This window comes from Lepus europaeus, chromosome 2 (assembly GCF_033115175.1).
Source record: "Lepus europaeus isolate LE1 chromosome 2, mLepTim1.pri, whole genome shotgun sequence".
Lineage (NCBI taxonomy): Eukaryota > Metazoa > Chordata > Mammalia > Lagomorpha > Leporidae > Lepus > Lepus europaeus.
Genome location: NC_084828.1, coordinates 104705711 through 104720628, shown reverse-complemented (window position 1 = coordinate 104720628; position 14918 = coordinate 104705711). Strand labels below are relative to the sequence as shown.

The following is a 14918-nucleotide window of genomic DNA, read 5'->3' as shown; positions in this document are numbered from 1 at the left end:
AATGTAGTGTATTACGTTGATTGTTTTGCGAATGTTGAACCATCCCTGCATACCGGGGATGAATCCCACTTGGTCTGGGTGGATGATCTTTCTGATGTGTTGTTGCATTCTATTGGCCAGAATTTTATTGAGGATTTTTGCATCTATGTTCATCAGGGATATTGGTCTGTAATTCTCTTTCAATGTTGCATCTCTTTCTGGCTTAGGAATTAAGGTGATGGTGGCTTCATAGAAGGAATTTGGGAGGATTCCCTCTTTTTCGATTGCTCTGAATAGTTTGAGAAGAATTGGAGTTAGTTCTTCTCTAAATATCTGGTAGAACTCAGCAGTGAATCCATCTGGCCCTGGGCTTTTCTTTGTTGGGAGGGCCTTTATTACTGTTTCAATTTCTGTGTCAGTTATTGGTCTGTTTAGGTTTTCTATGTCTTCCTGGCTCAATTTAGGGAGGTTGTATGTGTCCAAGAATCTGTCCATTTCTGATAGATTTCCCTGTTTGCTGGCATACAAGTCCTTGTAGTAATTTCTGATGATTCTTTTTATTTCTGTGGCGTCTGTTGTTACGTTTCCCATTTCATCCCTGATCCTATTGATTTGGGTCTTTTCTCTTCTTTTTTTAGTTAGTTGGGCCAATGGGGTGTCAATTTTGTTTATTTTTTCAAAAAACCAGCTCCTCGTTTGGCTGATTTTTTGTAATGTTTTTTTGGATTCAATCCTGTTGATTTCTTCTCTGATTTTGATTATTTCTCTTCTCCTACTGGGTTTGGGTTTGGCTTGCTGCAGATTTTCTAGATCCTTGAGATGACTTGAAAGCTCATGTATTTGGTGCCTTTCCAATTTCTTGATGTAGGCTCCTATTGATATAAACTTTCCTCTTAACACTGCTTTTGTTGTATCCCATAGGTTTTGGTATGTTGTGGTGTTATCCTCATTTACTTCCAGAAAATTTTTGATTTCTCTTTTAATTTCTTCTATGACCCATTGTTCATTCAGGAGCATGTTGTTCAATCTCCATGTGTTTGCACGTGCTCTAGGGATTCCTGAGTTGCCAATTTCCAATTTCATTCCTTTGTGGTCTGAGAAGCTGCATGGTATGATTCTAATTCTTTTGAATTTGCAGAGACTTGCTTTGTGGCCTAGTATGTGGTCAATCCTAGAGAGGGTTCCATGTACTGCTGAGAAGAATGTAAAGTCCTTAGATGTAGGATGAAATGTTCTGTAGATATCTGTTAGATCCATTTGGGCTATAGTGTCATTTAAATCTACTGTCTCCTTGTTGATCTTCTGTCCTGTTGATCTGTCTATCTCTGAGAGTGGAGTATTGAAGTCCCCCAGTACTATTGTATTGGGGTCTAAGTCTCCCTTTAAGTCCCTTAACAAGTCTTTTAAATAAGCTGGTGCCCTGTAATTAGGTGCATATACATTGATAATCGTTATATCTTCCTGTTGAATGGTTCCCTTAATCATTATATAGTGCCCCTCTTTGTCTCTCCTAACAGTTTTTGTGGTAAAGTTTATGTTGTCTGATATTAAGATGGCTACGCCCGCTCTCTTTTCATTTCTGTTGGCGTGGTATATCTTTTTCCAGCCTTTCACTCTCAGCTTGTATGGATCATTGTTGGATAGATGGGTTTCTTGTAAGCAGCAAAAGGATGGGTTTTGTTCCTTAACCCAATCAGCCAATTGGTGTCTTTTAACTGGACAGTTCAAGCCATTGACATTCAATGTGACTATTGAGAAGGAGTAACTTTGCCCTGCCATTTGCCAAAGATATTTTCTAATATCTGGTTTGAGATTCCTGTGATCTTTTGCTGTGAGTTTTCCTTCCTTTACCTTCTTTCATATTGGTGACCGTTTTTCTGTGTTTCTGTATGTAACACATCTTTAAGCATCTTTTGCAGGGCTGGACGAGTGGCGACAAATTCTTTCAATTTCTGTTTGCTGTGAAAGGTCTTAATTTCACCTTCATTCACAAATGAGAGCTTTGCCGGATATAATATTCTGGGCTGGCAGTTTTTCTCTCTTAGTACCTGGGCTATATCTCGCCATTCTCTCCTGGCTTGTAGGGTTTCTGATGAGAAATCAGCTGTAAGTCTAATTGGAGATCCTCTGAGAGTAATCTGGCGTTTCTCTCTTGCACATTTTAGGATCTTTTCTTTGTGTTTCACTGTGGTGAGTTTGATTACGACGTGTCGTGGTGAGGATCTCTTTTGATCATGTTTATTAGGGGTTCTCTGAGCTTCCTGTACTAGGATGTCTCTGTCCTTCTCCAAACTTGGGAAATTTTCTGCTAGTATCTCACTAAAAAGGCCTTCTAATCCTTTCTCCCTTTCCATGCCTTCAGGAACTCCTAGAACCCGAATGTTGGGTTTTTTAATAGTATCCTGTAGATTCCTGACAGTATTTTTTAAATTTCTGATTTCTTCTTCTTTTCTTTGATTTGACTGTTTCCTTTCCTGTTCTCTGTCTTCTAATTCCGATATTCTCTCTTCTGCTTCACCCATTCTGTTTTTAAGGCTCTCTAATGTGTTTGCCATTTGATCTATTGAGTTCTTCATTTCATTGTGTTTTTTTGTCATTATCGCAAATTCCTGTTCCACTAGTTTTTTCATTTCATTTTGATTCCTCCTTAATATTTCATTTTCACGGTAGAGATTTTCTATCTTGTCCATTAAGGATTTCTGTAGTTCAAGAATTTGTTTTTGAGAACTTCTTAATGTTCTTATCACTTTTTTGAAATCTGCTTCCTCTATATCTTCATCTTCATAATCCTGCATTGGCGTGTCTTGTTCACATGGGGGCGTCATAGTGCCTTCATTGTTTTTGGTACCTCCGCTTCTATGTTTCTTGCTTGGCATGTTAGAGATAATTTGTGGTGTTTTTGTTTTTGTTTTTTTCTCTCGTTATACTATGCCTCTAAGTGAGCTGTCTGCTTTGTTGGAGCCTTAGGGGCTGTGTTGGGTGTGGCCAGAGAGCTATGCTTATTTCTTGGGGTTTAAGGCTGTGTAAAGAGCGACTCTCCCAGATTACTTGCTCCTTGCTGGCTCGCTCTCTCTCTCTCTCTCTTTTTTTTTTCTTTTTTTTGACTCAGTTGGGAGTGGAGTTGAGGGTAGTTGAAATCTGGCCTCTGTGAGTATTCGTTTGATCTACCCCTGGGACCATACACAAAGTTTATGCAGCCCTCAATGTGTTCTCCAGTTTCGCTAAAGATACTGAGTTTGGCTGAGCTTTACATATGTAAAATCGCGGTGCTCTTTGTTTTGCTTGGTGAGTGAAGGGAGAGGCCTCTGTCCCCCTCCCCCCAATGTCTCGGACTTCTCAGGTCTTTGTCTTACCGTCCTCCGTTCCCGCGCTGGCGAGATTCTGTGGCTCTGGCTCCTCTCCCGCTGCTGCTCGGCTCGTCTCGGTTGGTTTTCCACGCGGTGGGTTCCCTGTAAGTCCTCTGTATCTCATCCACAAGATCCGGAAGCGTTTCCTCTGCAGTTTTTTTCTTGAGTCTTTCCCTGAGGCTACAGTAATTCCACTTTTATGAAAGTTTATTTTCCCAAACTAAGGCACACGTCCTCACTATCCGCCATCTTGGCTCCGCCTGAGCCTTTCTTTTTTTTTTTTTAATTTTTGACAGGCAGAGTGGACAGTGAGAGAGAGACAGAGAGAAAGGTCTTCCTTTTGCCGTTGGTTCACCCTCCAATGGCCGCCACGGTAGCGCGCTGCGGCCGGCGCACCGCGCTGTTCTGGTGGCAGGAGCCAGGTGCTTATCCTGGTCTCCCATGGGGTGCAGGGCCCAAGGACTTGGGCCATCCTCCACTGCACTCCCTGGCCACAGCAGAGAGCTGGCCTGGAAGAGGGGCAACCGGGACAGGATCGGTGCCCCGACCGGGACTAGAACCCGGTGTGCCGGCGCCGGAAGGCGGAGGATTAGCCTGTTGAGCCACGGCGCCGGCCCTGTGACTCTCCATTTTAAAAAGATCTATTTATGTGATCATTCATTCATTCATTTATTTATTTTGAAAGTCAGAGGGACACAGAGAGATTGCAAAAATATAAATGATAATAAAGTGTAATGTTCTGTAGTACAGTAGGGTAACTATGGTTGACAGCATTCAACTGTGTATTTCAAAATAGCTAGTAGAGAGTATTTTGAACTTTCTCAAAACAAAAAGTTGATAAATATTTCAGGTGATGGATGTACTAATTACCATAATTTGATCATAACTCATTGTATAGCTGTGTTGAAATATCACATTGTACCCCATAAATAAGTAAAATTATGTGTCAATTAAAATTTTAATATATGTGGTTATGTGGTTAGATCTTTATTTCTTTTTTGTCTTAATTTAGAAGGTAATTGATTTATAAAATTTAGCATGAATCAGATTCAAAGAATAGCAGAGTTACATTTTAGTGTGACATGTATCTCATTTCTGGAACAATGAATGACTACAGATTTGGGACAGTGCAGCAGCAGGTAGTGGCAGCAACAGTCCTGATGGTCAGCATTTTGGTGCCACCTGTCAGTGTGATGAGATTGCTTTCTTTTGCAGGATGGTTCTCGGTGCCCTAGTTTTCCTATTAACTCACTTACGGCCATGCTGCTCACTTGCCCTTCTTTGGACTAACTGCTGTGTCTTGTCCTATCTTCAGTACAGAATCTTAAACACTTTCAGTGGAAGCTCTTAATTTAGAATATCAGTACCACAGGAGGGGAGCACCTTAGAGAACTGAAGTACTGTTATATTTTTCCACCTTCTAGGATAAAAGCATGCTGTTTGGATAAGTACTGAAAAATGGTTCAAGGAAAGAATACTAGCTAAAAATAGATAAATAAATGAAGTCAAACATGAAGAAATCTTTTCAAATGGTTTGTGACAGTATGATATTATTTCAGATTTCCTTAAAAATTGAAAAGTTTGAAGGGTAAATACTTAAATATCTAGTAGTCTGAGGCAAAAATGTTCATGCTTGTAAAATGAGCATTTGTAGATAAGACTCTTTATGCATTTTTCCTAATTACATTTTTTAAAATATAATGGAATTTTTAGACTGTGTACATCAAACTAGAATAACATTTAATATAGAAATTTGCCATCTGTTCTTTTCTGAATTTAGAAAGAATCCAATAGCCAACAACAAAAATGACCCATGCATGTAAGAAAGGATCAGTCTTTGAACAAAAAATTTTGCATTATAGAATTCATACATTAGGGTCTGGTGTTGTGGCACAGCAGGTTAATCCACCACCTGCAATATGGGCATGCCACGTGAGAGTGCTGGTTTGATCCTGGCACTCTGCTAATGTGCGTGGAAAAGCAGCAGAAGATGGCCCAAGTCCTAGAGACTCTGGCACCTGTTTGGGAGACCAGAATGGACTTCCTGGCTCCCAGCTTCAGCCTGGCACAGCCCTGGCCATTGTGACTGTTTGGGGCATGAACCAACTAATGGATGATTTCTGTCTCCCTTTCTTTCTCTATGTCACTCTTCCTTCCAAGTAAATTTAAAAAATGTTTAAAAAGTTCAAAGTTTTTAAAAACATATTTTAAGGCCAGAAATTGGAATTGAATAGAGCTATTATTACTTTAGTCTTTGCTATCAACTTATGTAGTTTCTCACAATAAATTTGAATTTTTGCTTTTTTTGGTATATATTATGCTTTCTAGGGAAAATGGCAAAATATGGCCCATTGCCTATTTTTGAAAAAAAGTTTTTTCTTAATATAACTGTGACCATTAATTTACTTAACATTATCCATGGCTGTGTTCATGATGCACCAACCAAGATGAATAGCTGAGGCTAAGACTACATTTTCCACAAAAGCTTTACTCTGTGGCCCCTTACACAAAACATTTACAGACTTTTATCTCAGCCATAAAACCACATCCCTTGAAACTCACTTGTAGTATATTCTAAAGTATATAAGGAGTCTGAAAGATTTATGTTCACTAATTTTTTTCTCAAAAATTTCAAAAACACTAATATATAACCAATGTTACCTAATGGAGTTTTGTAGACAATTTGTGGTGAGTTAAAAAAAAAAAGATTCTGTAGTTGAATGGGAAATTGATATTCCTTTTCCCTCCTTTTATTATTAGTAGTATCAGGAAAATAAGGATTTGAGTATTCATTTGATAAATTAATCATTTAATTTTATGTAATCTGGTATTTTCTAAGCCTCTCTGACATTTCCTTTTCCTGACAAAAAGCTATCTTTAGAATGTTGTAGGACATTAGTCTTCTTACAGGAAATAGTATTAAAAATACTGTCCCCCAAAATAAATACATCAAAAATTTGAAGATAGAAACTGGCATTGTGGTATGGTGGGTAAAACCACCACCTGTGATATGGCATCATATATAGGTGCCAGTTCATTTTCCTGCTGTTCCATTTCTGATCCAGCTCACTGCTGATGGCCTGGGAAAAGTAGTGGAAGGTGGTCCAAGTGTTTGGGCCCTTCCCACCCTTGTGCGAGACCTAGATGAATCTTCCAGTTCCTGGCTTTGGCCTGGCCCAACCCTGAGCGAGTGACCATCTAGGGAGTGAACCATTGAATGGAATATTTCTCCCTATCTCTCCCTCTCTCTCTGTAACTCTGACTTTAAAGTAAATAAATAAATCTTAAAAACAAGTTTTGAAGACATATAGGTCAAAGTAGCTTACTGATTTGAATTCATAGAATCATATGGGTTGACATGAATTACATAGTTTAGTTTAATTCCTAATCTTAAACAGAGGATTGTAAAAATATACTTATTAATTATTTCAATCTTAATACCAGTCTTATTTTACTATATAGGAGATGGCTAATTATGAACACCTTTGAAGTTTAACAAGCTACATTTAATGGATTGTGTATGTATGTTGGTTTCATTTTTTGAAGATGAGATAAATCATTATGCCATTGCAAATGCTGAAATGATGTTGCTCTTTCATGTACTGAATAGGCTAGTGCAATAATTGGTTTCCACAGGATATTTGTGAGTCCCAAACTACCTCCAGGTTACTTAGAACTAAGCATTGAATATAGCACCTATGTGTTTTGTTATTTTAGAGGAGATGCAGATGATCTAAGAATATTTTTATTTTGCTAAAGGACATTATGTTAATGGATTGAATCCTTCTTATCACTATTTGTGAATAGGATTAACTAAATATGGAATTATAGTTTTAATACTCTATGATATAATACGTTTTGTAAAATATATACCTGTTTTGGCTGAAAATATTATTGATTTTGTTAAACTGCTGTGAATTTAGCATATTCTTTTGAGTGTAGCCACTCTACTTGATTTTAAATTCTTTCATATGTACTGATCTATTGAATAAATAAAGTAAATAAATAAAGTAAAGAACTTACTGTACCTCCTATTGAAATGTAAATTCCTCCAGGCAGAACTATTGCTTGGCCTATAGTAGTTACTCAAAACTATTTGTTGTATGAATGAATGGTTCTAAACACTAAGGATTCAGCAACAAAGTACCAAATAGTACCATTTCTCAGATGATTAGACATTAACAAACATTTCTAGCCCTGTATAAAAAATATACAACAATGATAAATAAACAGACTGTAAGATCCCCTAGGAAAAAACTTATCCTACATTTTAAGCAAGTCATGGGCAGCTTCCTTGCAAGATGTAAATTCTAGCATCTTTCAGAGTTAAGGAGTAGATTTCCAGTTGAAAAGAAGGATCGAACCCCTTTTAAGGCAGAGGGAAAGATATGTGCAAAAACTCAGAAGTTGAAAGTGATAGACTTTGAGTTGTTTCTAATCTGGGGTATTAAAAATAAAGTTATTACAAATATGCTTATATGACAGTGAGTGTGGCATATGTTTTTATTTTTCTTGGGGGGAATTTTAATGACTATAATTTATGGATTTGGTGTAGAGGTATATTTAACGTTATAAGGAATGACCAAATAGTTTTTTAGTGTACTGTTTTACATTGTCATCATCTTATTACTCCATTTCATATCCTTTCTAATACTTAATTTTTACCAGTCTCTCTCTCTCTCTCCCTTTCTCTCTCTCTCTGTCAAGATTTATCCATTTATTTGAAAGTCAGAATTACTGAGAGAGAGGGAGAGGTCTCCAATCCACTGGGTCACTTCCCAGATGGCCAAAATGGCCAGGAATGATCACAGCCGAAGCCAGGAGCCAAGAGCTACATTCAGGTCCTCCACATGATTGGCAGGGGGCCAAACACTTGAGCCACCTGCTGCTGCTTTTCCCAGGCCATTAGCAAGGAGCTGGATCAGGAGTGGAGCAGAGTGGTTCCTGCAAAGCTAGTGTCACCATTGTCTCCTTCCAGCAGCCATCTTGAATATCTACTGGGAACTCAGCAGCTGCCATGAAATGTTCTCCAACATTTACAGGTTCTAGGAAGTTGCAAGTGGTCTGTACGTGGAGGTGAAGGGGAAGATGGTCAGTAGGACAGAGGGTAACAGCGATGATTCCATCGTTGGTGGAAATACCTCAGACCAAGGGCCCAAGGGTGCAGGTACTGAAAGCACAATCATTACTAGTGTTGTTATTGTCATGAACCACCACCTGCAGGGAACCAACTTCACAAAAGAAGCCTACAAGAACTGTATCAAAGACTACATGAAATCAATCAAAGGCAGGCAAGAAGAACAGAGAGCAGAAGAGGTAAAACCTTTTATGATGGGGATTGCAGAACAAATCTAGCACAGGCTTGCTAATTTAAAAAAATGGCCAGTTCCCTATTAGTGAAAACATGAATCCAGACAGTTTGGTTGTTCATCTGGACTGCCATGAGGATGGTGTGACCCCACTGATTTTCTTTAAGGATGGTTTGCAAATGGAAGAATGTTAACAAAATTGGCAATTACTTTGTATCTATCACTGCTCATTGTAACTAGCTGCTCTTCTCATCCATACAACAACATGACTTACAAGAAATGAGACTGAGGTTACCTTGAAGGCTTGATTAGTTTGACCATGATTTACTTGGAGTGGAAGCATTGTTTATAAGGGAAAAACATTGTCATATAGGTAGTTTAAAAATTAAATGCATTGAAGTTAAAAAAAGAATCGAAATGGAAAATGAACAATTGACAAAACATATTTTTAAATTATGTGTAGTCAACATATAATGCAAATGTAAAAATAGCCTTAAAGTTGAAGAATTTAGAATTCTCTATACGATTATAATTTTTTAAGTCAGGACTTTTTCAGTATCTCAACTCTCAAATTTTTATAGTCATGGTGAATTATTGATTGCTTTTAGTGAAAGAAAAACACAGATCACAAATTAGGCTTAGCAGTTAAGATATCACTTGGTCTCCCACAAGCCATATCAGAGTGCCTGGATTCAAGTTACAGATTTATTGCTGATTCCAGCTTCCTGCTAATGTGTATACTGGAGAGTAGTAGGTGATGGTTAAAGTACTTGGATCTCTGCCATCCACTTGGGAGAGCTGGACTGAGTTCCAGGCTCCTGGTATTAGACTGGCCAGCCCCCAGAATTTTGTGCATTTGAGGAGTAAACCAGTATATTCAAGATCTCTGTCTTTATCACTGTGTTTCAAATAAAATCTCTTTCAAATAAAATAAAGTAATTAAAATGTTAAAGATTATTTATTTATTTGAGAGACAGAAAGAGAAGAGCAAGACATTAAGAGAGAGTAGTGTGAAATCCTATCTACTGAATCTCTCCCATTCAAACCTTGGAAATCCTGAACTCAATTATGTTTTCCCCAGTTTCCTACATGGGTTTCAAGGACCCAACTACTTGAGCCTCGTTGCTGCCTCCCAGGGTCCCCTTGAGTAACAAACTGGAATCAGGAATCAGAAATAGGTACTGAATTCCGATACCATGATAAGGAATGCAGGTGTCTTAACCACTAGGTCAAATTCTTGCCCCAGAAATTAAATTTTTAATTTGATAATTCAAAAACTTATTCATGGAAACATCTTATTGCATTCATTAATTATCTTTTTTAAAAATAGATTTTTTTATTTGTCAGAGTTATAGACAGAGGGAGAAACAGAGAGAAAGGTCTTCCATTTGCTGACTTTCTCCCCAAATGGCTGCAATGATGGGAGCTGGGCCAATCTGAAGCCAGGAGCCATGAGCCAAGAGTTTCTTCCAAGTTGCCCATGTGGGTACAGGCGCCGAAGCACTTGGGCTGTCTCCTGCTGCTTTCCCAAGCTATAGCAGAGAGCTGGATCATAAGAAGAACAGCCAGAACTTGAACTGGCACCCTTATGGGAGGTGGAGGCTTAACCCATGCACCAAGTGCTGGCCCATTAATTCTTTAAAAATACATTCATGGAGCCAGCATTGTGGTTTAGCAGATTAAGCCCCCATCTGTGATGCCTGAATCCCATATTTGAGTGCTGGCTGCTCAAGTTCTCATCCAGCTCCCTGCTAATGTGCCTGGGAGAGCAGCAGAAGGTGGTTGCAAGTGTTTGGGCCCCTGAACCCATATGGGAGACCCAGATGAAGCTCCTGGATCCTGGCTTCAGCCTTGCCTAGCCCTGGCCATTACAGCCACTTGGAGCGTGAACCAGTGGATGGAAGATCTCTTTCTGTCTCTCCTCTCTCTGTATGTCTGCCTCACTTTGTCAGGTAGAATTACAGAGATAGGGAGAGACAGACACAGTGAGAGCATGAGAGAGAGAGAGAGAGAGAGAGAGAGAGAGAGAGAGATCTTCCCTTCACTGGTTCACACCGCAAATGGTGGCATGGCTGGATCGGGGCTGACCTAAAGCCAGGAGCCAGGAGCTGCTTCTGGGTTTCCCATGTGGGTTCAGGGACCCAAGCAAAATTGAGCCATCCTCCACTGCTTTCCCAGGCCATAAGCAGAAAGTTGGATAGGAAATGGAGTAGCAGGAACATAAATCAGCACCCACATAGGATGCTGGCACCATAGGTGGAGGCTTAACCTACTACACCACAGAGCTGGCCCCAATAAATCTTTTTTTAAACAAAAATATTCATTAATTTGCCCATTAAATAATCATTTCATAACTATATATTGATTTCTGAATGACACTAATGAGTCCATAGACATAACTGACATCTTATCTATATTTAAATCATTTTGAAGGGGTTACATTGTATGTAGTATTTGATATATAAAACAAACTAATACTTTGCTTTAATTTTTTTTTCTTATTTATTGGAGAGCCAGAAAGAGAGAGAGAGAGAGAGAGAGAGAGAGCGAGCTTCTATCATCTGATTCACTCCCCAAATTCCTGAAATGACTGGGACTGGATCAGGCCAAATTGGGTCCAGGAATTCAGTCTAGATCTCTCATGTGGGTATCAGGGACCCAACCACCTGAGCTATCACTTGCTGCTGTGCAGGTTGTGTGGTAGCAGGAAGCTGGAATTAAGAGTGAGCCAGGTCTTGAACCCAAGGACTCCAAAATGAGATGCAGCTGCCTCAATATCAAGCATCTTAACTGCTTTGCCAAATGTTTGCGCCTAATATTTTTATTTTTAAAATTGTAACCTAGAAAATTGTCACAACTGTGAAAAATCAGTGTATATAAAAGCACATTCACATTTAGAAACTATAATTAATTACTTGATATTATAATGCCATCAGGTTAATTCTGTGTTTTGTATTGGTGAAATAAAGAAGTTGTAGAACCATCGCCCTATCTAATTTTTGAATACTTTCCATACCCTTGTAAGAAACCTCACACTGACATCAGTCTCCATTCCTCCCTACCCATATCCTGTTGCTATTACTGATCTACTTCAATCCTGTAAGCTTCTCTGTTCTGCACATTTCACACACATTGCATAAGACAATATGTTGTCCTTTTATTCTTTTTTTTTTCTTACCCCAGGGACATGCCCAGCGTATCCCCTGCCCCCCCCCCCCCGCCACGCACCATCTGTTGTCCTTTTTTTCAACTTAATTTTTTGTGATAAAATATTTTAAAATTTATGTTTTTTTAACCAACTTCTTTCACTTTGCATAGTGTATTCAAGGTTCATTCATGGGCTAACAATGTTTTGTTAATTCATATGTTGTTTATAAACATTTCTCCATTATATAGATATACTGTATTTTCTTTATTCATTTATTAGTTGTTGGACTTTTGTTGTACTTTTAGTGATTATGAAAAATAGCAATGTTGATTTTTTTGCATGGTGTACTTCCAAATTTTGTTGAAAATGAAATTAAAATATGTTTATTTTAGTTCAAACAATTTGAAATCAATGCATAGCTTTCTCAGAATACATATTTTTCATAACTTTTTAAAGTTTCTCATATGTTTTCAACCCTCTTACTTAAATAATAATATATTTAATGGATAATATGGTTACCATTCTATTTTTCTTTTTGAAGAATTTCAACTTTTTTTATTTACTTGAAATGTAGAGTTACAGAAGAGGAAGAGTGAGAGAGAGAAAAATAGAGAGAGATCTTGCATCTGTAGTTTCACTCCGCAAAGGGCTGCAACAATGAGTACTGGGCCAGACCCAATCCGGGAGCCTGGAACTCCATCCAGATCTCTCACATTAGTTTCAGGGACCCAAGAACTTGGTCTGTCTTTGGCTGTTTTCCCAGGCATCTTAGAAGGAAGCTGAATCACAAATGAAGCAACCGGGGCTTGAACTTGCACCCATGTGGGATACCAGCACTGCAGGTAACAGCTTAACTTGCTATGGCACAGTGCCAGCCCCTAATTTCAAAACTTTTTAAAATGTGACTGCACAATCGTACATTGCTAAGAACAATATATGATATTTTTCTATATCTTTTACATCAATTGTTATGGTTATCATTATTATTATAGCCCTCTAGGGAGAGATATTAGGAAGCTGTGATCAGTGACATACATGTTTTCATTACCTGGGTGAGGTATTCTAAAGATACACACTGTTAATAAATAATTCTGTATGCGAGGCAGAGAAAGAGAGAGAGAGCTCTCATTTGCTGACTCACTCCCCAGATGCCAGCAATGGACTCTGACTGGGCTGAAGCCAGGAACAGGACAGTCGATGCAGGCACACAATTACATGAGCCATCACTACTACCTCCTAGGATCTGTAATAACAGGAAGCTGTAATCAGGAGCTAGAAGCAGGTATCAAAGCTATGCATTCCTGCACTCCAGTATCTGATGCAGGCATCTAAACCTTCTAGGCCAAAATCTGACTTTTTTTTTTTTTTAAATAAAGTGTTATACATTTGACAAACCCTTTCAAAATTTGTAGCTATACAAAGATTTTACACCTGAGGTGTGGAAACATTATTATATCTAAATCATCTTTGAATTTAAAATTATAACATTATTAATTTATTTTAAAAATAAAGTTTAAATCAATATTCTAGGGCCAGGCATTTGGCACAGTGATAAAGTTGCTGACTGGAATGCCACATTCCATATTGGAGTGCCTGGGTTTGAGTCCTAGCTCTGCTTTTAATTCCAAATTCCTGTTAATGTGCATCCTGCAAGGCAGTAGGTGCTGGCTCAAGTCTCTGCCACCAATATGGGAGAATTGGATTGAGTTTTGGACTAGTGGCTATAACTTAGCCCAACCTAGAGCATTATGGGCATCTGGGAATGAACCAGTAGATGGAAGATATCTGGGTGTGTGTCTATTTATCTCTGTGTGTCTCTGCTTTTCAAATAAATAAAAAGTATTTTAAAAGTTATAAAGGGCCAGCAATGTGGCTTGATGGATTAAGCTGGTACTTTCAATGCTGGTATCCCATATGGGTGCCAGGTCACGTCCCTGATGCTCCACTTCCAATTCAGCTTCCTTCTAATGCACCCGGGAAAGCAGCGGGAGATGGCCCAAGTGTTTGAGCCCTGCACCCTCATGGGAAACCAGATGGAATCCCTGGCTTTGGGCTTTGGTCCGGCCCAGCCCTGGTTGTTGTGGCTATTTGGAGAGTGAATCAGAGAATGGAAGATCTCTCTCTCTCTCTCTCTCTCTCTGTAACTTCCTTTCAAATAAATAAATAAATCTTTGAAACAATAATGAAAGATCACTTATTTAAAAATTTATAATCCTTAGGTTTTAGACAATATTTTACATCTTAAAAACTTTTTATTTGTAACTAACAACTATAATTGTGGGGCTGGTGTTTTGGTTCCATGGGTTAAGCAACTGCTTACAATGCCAGAGCATCCTGTTAGAGTACCAGTTTGAGTCCCTGCTGCTCTGCCTATGATCCATCTCTCTAAATGTGTCTGGGAAGGCAACAGAAGGTGACCCAAGTCCTTGGGTCCCTGTCACTTATGTGGGATACCTGGAGGTAGCTTTTGGATCCTGGCTTTAAGCCTGACACAGATCTGGCTATTAAGGATATTTGAGAACCAAACCAGTAGATGGAAGAAAATCGCTCTCTCCCTGTCATTCTCGTTTTCTTCTTCCCTCCCTCCCTCTCTCCTCTCTCCTCAGTCTACGTTGGCTTGCCTTTCAATTAAAAATTAATCTTTTCTAAAAAGAAATATTAATTGTATATAATTATGTTGTACAGTGTGATGTTTTGACATATATATATATATATATATATATATATATATAGTGTAATGAGTAAATCACACTAATGAATATATCACATTGCATACAGGTAATTTGAGGGAGTGAAAACATTAAAAATATACTCTTTAAAAATTTTGAAATATATAATGCATTGTCATTAACTGTGGTTACCATATTGTTCAAATGATCACTAAAACTCTTATCTCAGTGAACCTTTGTACTCTGACCAAAATTTTCCCTTTCTACATCACTGTAGACTCATTTTTGCAGTCCCTAGCACCCACCATTTTACTCTTTGCTTTTATCAGTTTAAGTTTTTTTATACTCCACATGTAGTGAGATCATGCAGTATTTTTCTTTCTTATTTGATGTCACATAATATCCTCTAAGTACATCCATGTCAGTGTAAATGAAAGTTATTTTTTTCCTGTGCTAGAGATGAATA

At 38.4% G+C, this 14918-nt stretch overlaps 1 protein-coding gene and 1 pseudogene across 6 annotated transcripts in view; both read left to right on the top strand.

Annotated features, from left to right (window-relative positions):
• The window catches only part of NAALADL2 (N-acetylated alpha-linked acidic dipeptidase like 2), a 1471888-nt gene that overhangs the window by 955034 nt on the left and 501936 nt on the right, over positions 1-14918 (top strand). The gene's annotated exons all lie outside the window — the stretch shown is intronic.
• On the top strand, positions 8319-8829 carry LOC133748832 (translationally-controlled tumor protein-like; annotated as a pseudogene).